This window comes from Pseudophryne corroboree, chromosome 10 (assembly GCF_028390025.1).
Source record: "Pseudophryne corroboree isolate aPseCor3 chromosome 10, aPseCor3.hap2, whole genome shotgun sequence".
NCBI lineage: Eukaryota > Metazoa > Chordata > Amphibia > Anura > Myobatrachidae > Pseudophryne > Pseudophryne corroboree.
Genome location: NC_086453.1, coordinates 348,914,594 through 348,927,394, shown reverse-complemented (window position 1 = coordinate 348,927,394; position 12,801 = coordinate 348,914,594). Strand labels below are relative to the sequence as shown.

General features: G+C 43.2%; 1 protein-coding gene across 2 annotated transcripts in view; it reads right to left on the bottom strand.

Moving 5' to 3' along the window:
- Positions 1 to 12,801, bottom strand: part of KIRREL3 (kirre like nephrin family adhesion molecule 3) — a 1,017,151-nt gene that overhangs the window by 841,889 nt on the left and 162,461 nt on the right. The window lies entirely within an intron of this gene.

Sequence of the window (12,801 nt, the reverse complement as noted above, 5' to 3'; positions counted from 1 at the left end):
ACGGATAGTGGTGGTCATTCCGAGTTGATCGCTAGCTGCATTTGATGAGGCAAAAAAAGGCACTTCTGCGTATGCGGCGCAATGTGCAAGCGCGACATACTATTACAACGAACAATGTAGTTTCACACAGGGTCTAGCGAAGCTTTTCAGTCGCACTGCTGGCCGCAGAGTGATTGACAGGAAGAGGGCGTTTCTGGGGGTCAACTGACCGTTTTCAGGGAGTGTTCGAAAAAACGCAGGCGTGCCAGGAAAAACGCAGGCGTGGCTGGGCGAACGCAGGGCAGGTTTGTGACGTCAAAACAGGAACTGAACAGTCTGAAGTCATCGCAAGCGCTGAGTAGGTTTTGAGCTACTCTGAAACTGCACAAAAAAACTTTGTAGCCGCTCTGCGATCCTTTCGTTCGCACTTCTGCTAAGCTAAAATACACTCCCAGTGGGCGGCGGCATAGCGTTTGCACGGCTGCTAAAAACTGCTAGCGAGCGATCAACTTGGAATGACCACCAGTGTGGCTTGCTTGAATTAGTTGTCCCTTACGGTATAGACTCTGCTGGTCCCTGCTAAAACACAACCTTCCTGTCAATTGTCTTTGCAATGTAAATAAGAAACTAATTGCTAGTCCCTGTACAATCCCTCCTCGTATAAGCAGTCTCTAAGGAACTATTGTGGCTATAATGTCAGCTTATAGTAAGTGACATAGCTCGTGTTACAGAGACGTTGTCTTGCAGAGACAATCCAGTCTCCGGCATTGCTACATTCTGCACAGGTGAAATACAAACATGATACAGACTACAGACACTTATTACAGCCAAGATCACGGTTGGGCTTAGCGGCAATCGTCGCCGCAATACTGGCGTTTCTTACTCGTTGCTCGGCAACAGCTTAGCGTCTGCTTCTGGTTGCAGCATAGATGCTGAGTGTTATGTTTTCTGTTCATGTGATTCCGGGACTGAACCTCTAGACTCTCTATTGGTACTTCATGCTTTATAAGACTCACTGTCGTGTGCACCTGTGCCGATGTTAGTTTAATCTGACCCAGTGTGCTGATCCCATGTGAGTTATGCTTGAGTCATTAGATTCCACCGTCTCCTACCCTTACTTCAGCCTGTTTACTGGACTGTGCCTTGCCTGTTGCCTGCCTCAGTCTGACCTTGGATTGTTTACTGGAAACGGCCCTGGCTAACAGCTCTCCCCGAGTTTGGATTGTGTACCGGACTTTGCCTTGCCTGCTGCCTGTCCCTGACCTAGCGACCTTGGATTGTTCACTGGTCTTTGAATTGTTCATTGCCTGCCCTGACCTCGGATTTTTTTTACTGGGCTTGCATTGCTTCATTGTTGCTCCCCTGTTCAGCCTGTCCCTGCTGCATTCCTACCAATACCCGCTGACATCTGGCACACACAAAACAGAGAGTTCAGCTGAGTTTTTAAGGACTTTACACTCAGCTGTGATTGGTGGTTACACAATGGACTATAAAGTAATATTCTTAAGTGTCAGTCATTGCTGCAGCTTCCTGATTGTGTATTACAATGTGTCAAATTTGTTATTGAAAACTAATTTTTATACATGTCTATTTAACCCATACTTGCACTAATAACATTATTCATGATAACATCAAGTAATTTGCAAAATGTGTTTTGTTTCAAAAACATTTCAATCATCTTGTGAACATCCGGCAGGGTGAGCGCACAGCTGTGCTGAGATATCAGAGTAGCATTTTCTGTAGTCGTGCTGACTTGCTTTTACTATTCTGTGTGTACAGAAAATGTAAGTGGAATACTCGGTATCTAGAGCCGAATTAGGGAAAAGTTAGTTTTAGCGTGAAATCTGCTGCTGACCCTTAGCGATGAAGTCAGCTTGAACTGTTCTTAACATAATTATTATTGCAACTGGTAATACATTATCTTGATGTTTAAAGACTATCATCCATCTTCTGTGTCTAAATATGTGTAATGCTCTTTTAAATGCCAAACAGTTATAGCAGAGGCTGCAAATTCAGCATGACTGGCCGTTACCCAGCAGTATGTCAGGCAGCAAAGCTATTTTTACACTTGGAATAGAGTCCACACATGTATAGCTGCCAAACATACCCAATTGGGAAATTGGGACACATTCAACCACGTCCTGATCCTCCCACACTCCAATTTTGAGCAAGAACAATCCCTTTTTTGGGTACCAAATCCTGTTGGCAGATTCAATATTAACTAGCTGATGTGTCCGCTTTCAACCGGGCAAAGGTTTGCTGGTTGGAACATTTTACCCCTTTTCACCCCCTTAGGAGTCAAATTTAAAAAAAATACCTGCTTAGTGAGTGGCTGCAAATAACTGTCACAGTTTCCAGATCACCCAGCAAGTCACATGTTCCAGGTCACCCAACAGGTGCTCAGGGAGAGTTCACCAACTGTCAAATTTTGAAGAACACAATGGTGATGCATTGTAAATGGCAGGCAGATGTTTTGCCACAGAACTCTGAAATGAAGCAACCAATTACAGTACAACGCCAAATTTTAGTGCAATCTACAGACGAAGACCTTTAATTGGTGTATGTTGTCCCCTGCTCAGACAAAGGCATCATAGAAATATGTCACTCATAAAAGTCGTCCTTCTTCTATTAATATATTGATGTCTCACAAAGGCCAGAAGCATAAATGACCTCCCAATATTCTATGCTGAAGTGCTTTGGAATTCAGACAAGGACCTTCCAAAAAAGGGGCATGATAGTGTCAGATTGAAGATCCTCCTTCTTGGCATCTATATTTGTGTATCTCCGTAATAGTGAAAATCCTTGCTGTGTATACTATTGGCTAACAGTAGCTTTACTCCTCATTTATCAACAAAGTACTGTTGAGTCAACTGGGTAACGCTGACCTGCAGATTCCACATTTTCAGTTTGATTTTGGCAGTTGTGTGTATGCTGCATCCCAATCACCCTGCTGTATCAGTGTCCTGATTATTACAGAATAATCATCTTAGGTTTGACTCTGCCTTCTGTGATACTTCTCTTATATTTCATGTGTAATATTTTCGGTATTCCATAAAACAAGTTCACAACAGCACCAGCTGTTTCATAGCCTATTCTATCTCTCAGCACATTTTCTATCTGCCGTCTTGTACTGCAACAGCTGAACACAAGTCCAACCCCATTTGTGGCAGCTTTCTACACAACGACAGTGCCCAGGTCAGAAAGCTTCTGATTTATATTCGGCGTCCGAATCTAGACAACCACTGGGGCATAGGGCATAATTTCCTACAATTATCCTTGTTTATTTAAGAACGTATTAAGTCAAAACCAACTTCTGTCAGCTTTGTAGGGCAAAAAAGAGTAATTGAGCACATCCACAGCTATCTCCCAACCGGGCATCAGATTTGAACTGATACATCCCACTTCTGGTACCAAATATCAAAAGATTGTTAAATGTTTTGTCTGGGTAATGTGTATAGCCAGCAAAAGTGATGCTACTGTACTACACTCAGTATTGTAATTGTCTTACATAGACTTTCTTCTCATTCCAGATGAGGCTGCCTCTTACTGGGTGTTGATTGCTTTTTATGTTATTTTGAAATATAATGAACTTGCCAAAAAGAGATGAATTAGCAGAGCATAGCCAACATAGCTAAACTGATTTGCAAATAGCTGATATTTCTGGTATCTGGTCTCTGGGCCGACAGCACTTAGGTCGACGCCTATTGGTCGACAGTGACTAGGTCGACAACAGAAATTGGTTGACACTGCCATTAGGTCGACATGAGTTTTTTACTTTTTTTTCACTTTGTCATACTTTACAATACACGTGGACTACAACTGGGAATGGTAACCTGTGCCGAGCGCAGCGGTAGTGAAGCGAGGCACCTTGCCCGCAACATGGCGAGCCACGCGAGGGGACATGGTGCACTAATTGGGGTTCCCAGTCACTTTATGACACAGAAAAAAAACATTAAAAACTCATATCGACCTTTTTCCATGTATTCCACATATTGCCTGTGATCTGGCACAAAGTAAACTTTTTGAATAGGCTCCACGGTGCAAAGACTGTAACCTCTCTGATGTGATATGGAACCCTTTTGCAGGCAATGTCACCCTATCACAAACGAACCCCTTAAAATTAAGAAATCTTTATTTGAGTATTCATAGGAATGCCTCACATGGGCAATAAAGATTGATGCATCTTGGACATTCCTAAAAGTGCAGGAGATACATAGAGCAATATTATTCTGCCTCCGTGCCCACAAAACGACTCCTGTACTGATTTTTTTTAAAATAATTTAGAAAAATATTTGGAATACATTTCTTTCCATCAGTTATGCTTTCTTTGTACCCTCCTTTCAAGCCTGTATACTTATGCTGATTAATTTGAGCAATTTTATACACAAACCAATATGATATAATGACATAATAGACTTCTTTCTATGTGGCTGCAGCACTTTCAGTAATAAATACATTTATATCAGAAGGAAATACACATTTTTACATTCAAATCCTCTTCTAGATGATAAAGTAATTTGCAAATTTTTGTTATACATTTTTATGGTGGGGGGAAAAAAAAGAAAGAATTTGCATATATCAGCTTCTCTGCCAAGTAGTCGTCTCAAAAAACTATTATACTGATTGAAAGGGTATAAAAGGGCTGTGCCGCATTTCATTCCCTTTCACGTTCTGCTCTCCTGTTGCAGCGAGCGTGAGATATGGAGCATAGGCTGGGACCTTCTCACATTCGTTGCATACATTAACTGCCTTCTCCAGCCCATACGTAGGTATTCAAAGTGACGTCCGTGCAAACTTTATTTCCATGAGAATGCAGTGTAAAAAATAAAATAATGATTTGGAAATGATCTTGATGGGAGATTTCTTTCATATGTATATCCATCTAAAGTTGCATCCTTCTGTTTATAGCAGCTTGTAGGTCATTGCTAGTCGCACCAGCCATCTGAATTTATATAATACAATAATATGTATAATACCTACTGCAGTCAATACCTGTAAAGTTCTAAATACCATTGCACTCAAAGTAAAGAACAACTGGGTAGCCACCATTAACATGGTCTGTTTAGCAGAGGTTAACATTTTAATGGGTATTCCCTTTCTAAAGCATTTGCCAAGTCATGGCCAGATCTGTATACTTTGTATGTTACTGTGTCATACTCCTTTTCCACTAGAAGTCTCGGGTCTGACCCGGGATTTGGGACACGGTTCCAAGCCAGGTCAGACCTGATACGGACCCCTTTTCCACTACAGCACCGACCCAGGAATATCCCGTGTAGGCGCCGTTTACATGGCACCCGGGTACAGTGTCTTCTGCCCGGGGCTTGGAGATGACGTCATCTCCACACGCCGGGAAAACCGGCAGATCGGGACCCCCGGGGCGCGGCCTCAGTCCCGTCAGGCCACGCTCTCAATTCCATGCTGCCCACCGTCATGCTGGGGACAAGCCCAGCACTCTGGAAGCTGCAGGGCTGCCCCCAGCCTCCGGCACACGCTTTCCGCACACGCTTTCCCGGCCAGCGCTGCTGTCTGCATAGCAGGAGAGACAGCAGCGCCGGCAGCATGCGCTGTCCCCCCCAACCCCCCGACCGCCCGCGAGACCCTGCGGTCAGGGAGGTATGGGATCTTCACATGCTGTAGACGGGTCCCGTGTCGGCTGACACGGGTAACCCGTCTACACTACACCTTACCCGTGTCAATCCCGTGTCCTACCCAGGTAGTTCCCTGGGTAGGATTCCCGGATCAGTTGACCCGGGTTTTTTCAGAGGGAGCCATTTCCACTAGCAAAAAACTCAGGGAAATGCACCCCCCCCCCCCCCCCCCCGTGCAAAAACCCGTGTTTTTTGAGCTAGTGGAAAAGGGGTATAAGTGTGTAGACTCCACAATACACATATTATATATTAGACATACCAGACGGAAGAATGAAACACGGCAACATCCAGCCAGTGCAGGATCAGAAGAGTATTAAACATATATAGAGATTATTTGAACGCTTGTCTTTCATCTAATTTCCTACATATCATGTAATGTATTGGCATAGTTGAGAAATTAAGAACATTAAAACTTTTGGTAAAGTCGCTCTTGCAACCCCTAAAAATATCAGTTGCTCATCATGTGCAAGCAGCTTGATAATTATATGCGCCCCTTCCTAAACCAGCCACTTCTAATCCATACCTGCCTACCTGACCCTCTCCATGAGGGAGAAAATGCTCTGTTCCTGGACTTTCCTGGTAATGTATGATTGCCATCACCTGTGGTGAAACACCTTTCTTATCAATTAACTAGCTCACCACAGGTGATGGCAATCATACATGACCAGGAAAGTCCAGGAACAGAGCATTTTCTCCCTCATGGAGAGGGTCAGGTAGGCAAGTATGTTCTAATCGCCACTGGACAGAAATTGGACAGGGTCAGCGAGACGGAAATTGTTGTGTGGAGGTCAAACTTATTCCAATATAACAGGTCTGTGATTATATTAAAGTAGAGATAGGTAAAGGAGCGCATTTATTTCCCTTTTACATGGAAGCTGTATGCAGTCTGAGTAACCCTGGGTATGTTTCCTGTATGCAGTCTGAGTAACCCTGGGTATGTTTCCTGTATGCAGTCTGAGCAACCCTGGGTATGTTTCCTGTATGCAGTCTGAGTAACCCTGGGTATGTTTCCTGTATGCAGTCTGAGTAACCCTGGGTATGTTTCCTGTATGCAGTCTGAGTAACCCTGGGTATGTTTCCTGTATGCAGTCTGAGTAACCCTGGGTATGTTTCAGCACAGGTACAAGGTGTATCATCATCGTTATTTGGTCTGTGTGAGACTAATGACTGATGGTAATTGCTGTGGTTTAACACCTCATAAGTTGTTGTTTTTTCTCACTCCATGATTAAATAAAAGCCACTTAACTTTTATTCTATTTTATATCCCAGGCTTTGGCTAAATAAGCCTGAGAAGCCAGTTGTAAGACCTCATTACGATGCAGTTACTGTATATACTGTAGTTGTGTTATATACTGAAAAATCTGTGTGAATAATACATGTGAAATGTAATTTTTGTTTATCATATATCTTGAAACAGTCTGTACCTGGTACTGATCACTAAACCTCATTAGAGAGGAATAAACTGAGCTTATCAGGGAGCACATACACATATTACATTCAGGATTCCAATTTATAGCAAGCTTAATTGATGTATCTCTTTATCTAATCCAGGAATTGAATAAATGAACATTGCCAGCCATGTATTGTTAAATAATTAGTTTTTTACTGTAGGATACTATTCATACTGGATCTACCCTCAACGGCTATACAGAAGAACTTACAATCTAAAGCAGTGGTTTAACATAGTACCTCCAAGTTCTCCATAGGTGACCCCCATTATATCACAGAGCTGATGTTCAAATGTTCGCACACATACTAATAGGCCCTACATACACACTTACAGATCTAACTGAACGATATGAACGTTCATCGTTGGTGTCGGGTCGTTTATACATGCATGCCAATATGGACAATCTCGTCCATATTAGCATGCAGGGCTATGGAGCCGGGTGATGGGGGGGGAGTGAAGAAACTTCACTGTCGGGCACCTCGGCGTAAAATGCCCAGTGTGTAGGGCCCATTAGTTAAGTGAGCAATAGTCGAGGGAATTGCGGCCAATGGTCTTTGTTTGTACACAAAGATGGGTTGGGTATGGGTAACCGGTGCTTGGGATTTTGCTGGTCACCATACCGATGCTGGTGGGGGGAAGCGATTTTGAGGGGGTGGGATGTAGGCGTCGGTATTGTGATGGTCACATAACTACATCCCCAATAAGATACATATTGCACTAACAATCTGAATATAGATGTTGGACGTCTGACTGACGTTTTACTTCCCTTCCACTCTTCATGTGTTCAGTTTATTTAATTTTCAGGAACACAAAACCACCGTTGTGTCGTGTTTCTGTCTGCGGCCTTATAACTAATTGATTAATCAATCAATCAATCAATAAATAACTTTTGATTTACTGCGATCGCACTGTAGGTGACTTGCTTTGATGGTCAAGAGTTCAGCTACAGCTGTGTCAAATATTTGGACTGTTACCAAACTTTGGTGCCAATTTTTGACAAAAACATTGGATACATTTAATATTTCCTATGCGAATCTTCAAACTCTATAACCTTATGTTTACTTCATGATGGTCCTGAATAGGCAGCCAGCTCTATATGCAAAGTCATCATTAGAAGTAACAGGCTACTTCCCATTGGTTACTTTAGCCACAGGTACTGACTGATCAGTATAGGGAACCTCAGTTAGTCGTCAGAGGTGAGTGCTTGTCACCCAAAAATGCATCCATATTTTGTTATGGCGCACTTGATCCTAGATTGCAAACCCGTGGCACCCCAGTGTGTGCATTGTGGCACCCGGTTTGGGAAACACTGCCTTTGTGAACCATTTATTATTATTATTATTATTATTATACTATTATTACTAATATTAGCAGTTACTTATTTAGCGCCAACATACTCCGTTTCACTTTACAAAAGAGAACAAAACAGTAATAAGGTAATAACCTACAAAGGGGAAAGAGGGCCCTGCTCACAAGCTTTACAATCTATATTTACTAGTATAGCAGACAAGCTCCCATCATGCCATAAGATAAAGATGTCTTTCTTTATATACAATGCACGGCCGCTTCCAATACCAATGCGACATGCAAATGCGACAGACCCTGGGCTCAGCACGCCTACAGAACAGGGGCAACATGGCCCCATATTGTAGGCGGACCCAGTCGCTGCCCCCCATTCTGTACATGCGCAGACCCCCAAACATTGTGTATATATATATATATATATATATTATCAAACGGTTTTTGAAAGTGCTCTCATCACAAAAAATATAGGTGGTCATTCCGAGTTGTTCGCTCGCTAGCAGTTTTTAGCAGCCGTGCAAACGTTATGCCGCCTCCCACTGGGAGTGTATTTTAGCTTAGCAGAAGTGCGAACGAAAGAATCGCAGAGCGGCTACAAAATATTTTTGGGCAGTTTCAGAGTAGCTTCAGACCTACTCAGCGCTTGCGATCACTTCAGACCATTCAGTTCCTGATTTGACATCACGAACACGCCCTGTGTTCGCCCAGCCACGCCTGCGTTTCTCCTGGCACGCCTGCGTTTTTCCAAACACTCCCTGAAAACGGTCAGTTGACACCCAGAAACCCCCTCTTCCTGTCAATCACTCTGCGGCTGCCTGTGCGACTGAAAAGCATCGCTACACCCTGTGTAAAACTACTTCGTTCACTGCAATAGTACGCCGCACGTGTGCATTGCGCCACATACGCATGCGCAGAAGTGCCGTTTTTTTGCATCATCGCTGCACAGTGAACGATTGCAGCTAGCAAACAACTCGGAATGACCACCATAGTTCTGTGTGATGGCAAAGAAATATACGCTTGTATCAAATAAGTCACCGCATGCTCGTATTTCTTGTAAATTACTGCTAAAATGATTAATGAGAAGCCTGAGATGTCCGTACACCGAAGCCTGTACATGTTTAATGGACAAAACAATGAACTTTAACGCAGAAAATTGTAGTCTGTGTTTTTCACATGATGTAAATGCTTACGGAAGATGTGAGCAGATATTGTAAGTAGTTTGTGATGTATCCTCACTGTCCACTAGACCGCACACCATGAAATAGATACTATCAGTGATACACTTTTCCCATGCTTCAAATGCTAAAAAGCCTGTTATCCGGAAACACAAAAGCCTTATCATTATCGCTTTCTCTGGTCCGCAACAAAGGTCTTGTTATCAAAGTATCGCCTTAGCCACTGATAATGACGTCCCAGTCTTGCATGGTCAAAACAAAGATTCATTTTAATTAGTTTTTATTCCAAACTGCTTATCCCATTTATTGCGCGGATCATAAGGAGCTGACCCGGTGTAGTGAGAAAGATTTGGCAATAAGTTCCCCAAGCCATAGCTAACTGCAAGACTGGCATCATTTTACATTGAAGTAAAGAGAGCCTAGACAGGCTGAGGATCTTTAGCTGTTGTGGGACTACAAGTTTCAGCATGTCACAGTGTCTACCTGGAATGCTGTTATTCCAGCATGAATAAAACAATACAAGTGTGCTGATGAAGTATTTCCCTCCTGTTTAGTGTTTAATTACAATATTTTGGTTGTTAAAATGTTGCAATTAATGATGTTGACATGGTGGAGAGGTCAGCAAGTCAAATGGCGGCATTCACAATACCAGTCGGCAGTTGGCGTGTTGACTATGTGGAATTCCATTGGCAAAGTGAGTATCCCTAAACATAACCCGAATCCTAACCAGGGCCTAACCCCAACATCATGGAACAAAAAATCTGTTGACATTCAGGCACTACGAACGGTCACCATATCAAATTGTAAATGTGCAGACAGATCTGAGAGTGACGCACACTTCAACTCAAATAATTATCAATGTGCAACTTACAAAAGCCGGAGCTGTATAGTAGTATTTTCCCTACATGCACACAGATATTCCATTCCCAGCACTTGTATTGCAGCGTGCTTTGTCCAGGGGCAAATTTACTCTCTCTAGCCGATCTGCTTTAACTCTAAATAAGTCCCTGAATCATTACCTCCTCCAGCTCCTGAATAGAGGGAACAAATTAGGGGGTTGCATGCCTATAACACTACCCTCTTATATTCACTGAACTACTATTTCTTTACAGCCAGATATTATAGAAATCTTATTCTTGATAAAGATTCTATATCTATTTAGGGAAGAATGAAACTGTTGCATTAGGAATTGCTTGCAGATATTCCAATTACATTATGACTGTTGGAGGAAAAAAAGGCAAAGCAACGTCTCAGCGTGTGATTCTTCTCTCTCCATCATTTCAGTGACGGCACAATATTCATTTCCTACTTCTTTACAGGTCGCAAAATCCTATAGATACACTGGGGCAGATGTATTAACCTGGAGAAGGCATAAGGAAGTGATAAACCAGTGATATGTGCAAGGTGATAAAGGCACGAGCCAATCGGCTCCATTGTGCAAATCGACAGTTAGGAGCTGATTGGCTGGTGTGTTTATCACCTTGGACTTATCACTGGTTTATCACTTCCTTATGCCTTCTCCAGGTTAATACATCTGCCCCACTGTCCCTTCTCCTGCGTCCAGCTCAGAGGATCCCATCCCGCTGTAATGTGCAATGTTATCTGTGAGCTAGGTTATTCAGCACCTTGGACAGCAATATACATCTGTAAATACTGCACAAACTGCAGCTGCACCAGGAAACGTGCTGAATATAGACTTGCATCTGGGTATTGTGCATGAGGCATTCAGGCCTTTTGCGTTGCACATTTGCACCACCCCCCAGCGTGCCGTAAGTGAGTGCCAGTGAAAGGAAAAGAAGAGACAGAAGACAATAGAAGTAACTAAACACATTATTGGAGGACTGTCACGAATCTCACGATTATAGCCTAATCAGCATAATTAGGAAAATACCATAGTAATATGCTGTAGTTATGATCTATTCTTAGATCTGAAGAAGGTTTAGATCACATGGTTTCCAGCAAATCACGGAATCAGACAGACATACAGTAATGGACCCTGTATCTTATCTTAGCTTGATTTGATTATTTGTTCAGAGAGCTGTTTCACAGAACCATACTCAACCCGTTTTATTGCCCAGGTAAAAGTCACGCAGATCCTAAAAACTTGGCTACATTTCTTTTGACTAGAAAGGACCATATTTGTGTCTCTCCAAACGCAGTGTATAATCCTTATGGGAAACAAGATCTAAGCAATACTGTACATTGGGGGTCATTCAGACCCGATCGCATGCTGCCTTTTTTTCGCAGCCGTGCAATTGGGTCTGAACTGCGCATGCATGAAGTCCGCAATGCGCAGGTGCATCGCTGCCCGGCAGCGACAAAGCTAACGAAGAAAGCGATCGCTAGAAGATTGACAGGCAGAAGGCGTTCCTGGGCGGCAACTCACCATTTTTAAGGAGTGTCTGGTCAAACGTAGGCGTGTCCAGCCGTTCCGAAGGTGGATTCCTGACCTCACCGCCGGCCCGGATCGTCACAGCGGCTGAGTAAGTCCTAGGCTGTGTAGAAACTGCACAAACTTTTGTTTGTGCAGCTCACTGCACAGGCCATCGCACCCCTGCAAAGCGCTTACCCCCTCCCGTGTAGGTGGCGATTACCAAAAACTAGCCTTCGTGCGACCAGGTCTAAATTAGGCCCATTATACGTTATCTCTCTAAATGTGTAGCTACTGCAACTAACCAGATAATACTTGCAAAGGACATACAGTACACAGGCCTCGTAATGACCACATAGGGGTAACTTATCTCCCCAAGGAATAAATATAATGCAAAGGACCAGTTGACACAAGGCTCCAAAATGTTCCTGTAATAAATGGAAGAGGTGTTTATTTTGGCTATAATTGGTCGGAGAAAGCCATAACATCGGGGGAAGCAGAGCGTGCAACTGACTCTATATAAACCACTACCACTTGTTTTGTTTGTTTTTTAAGCTGGATGTAAAAGTTGTAATTATACAGAACATGGAGATCCTATACCACAATTTAAAAAAATAATTTAACATTTTGCTCCCTCCACCTTTCGTCGTATTCCTCCATAAAGTCATTGCTGAAAGGGTTAAAGAGAAAGCACTCTATTTAGTCAAAGTCGCATGTGGGCATGCAGGATGGCTGTAGTGTACAACTAGTGGGAACATGTCTGGGATGTAGTATGGTATGCCGGCGGCCGGGCTGCCAGCGAGCAGCATACCGGCGCTGGAATCCCGACCGCCGGCATACCGTCAGCGTGGCGAGCACAAATGAACCCCTTGCGGG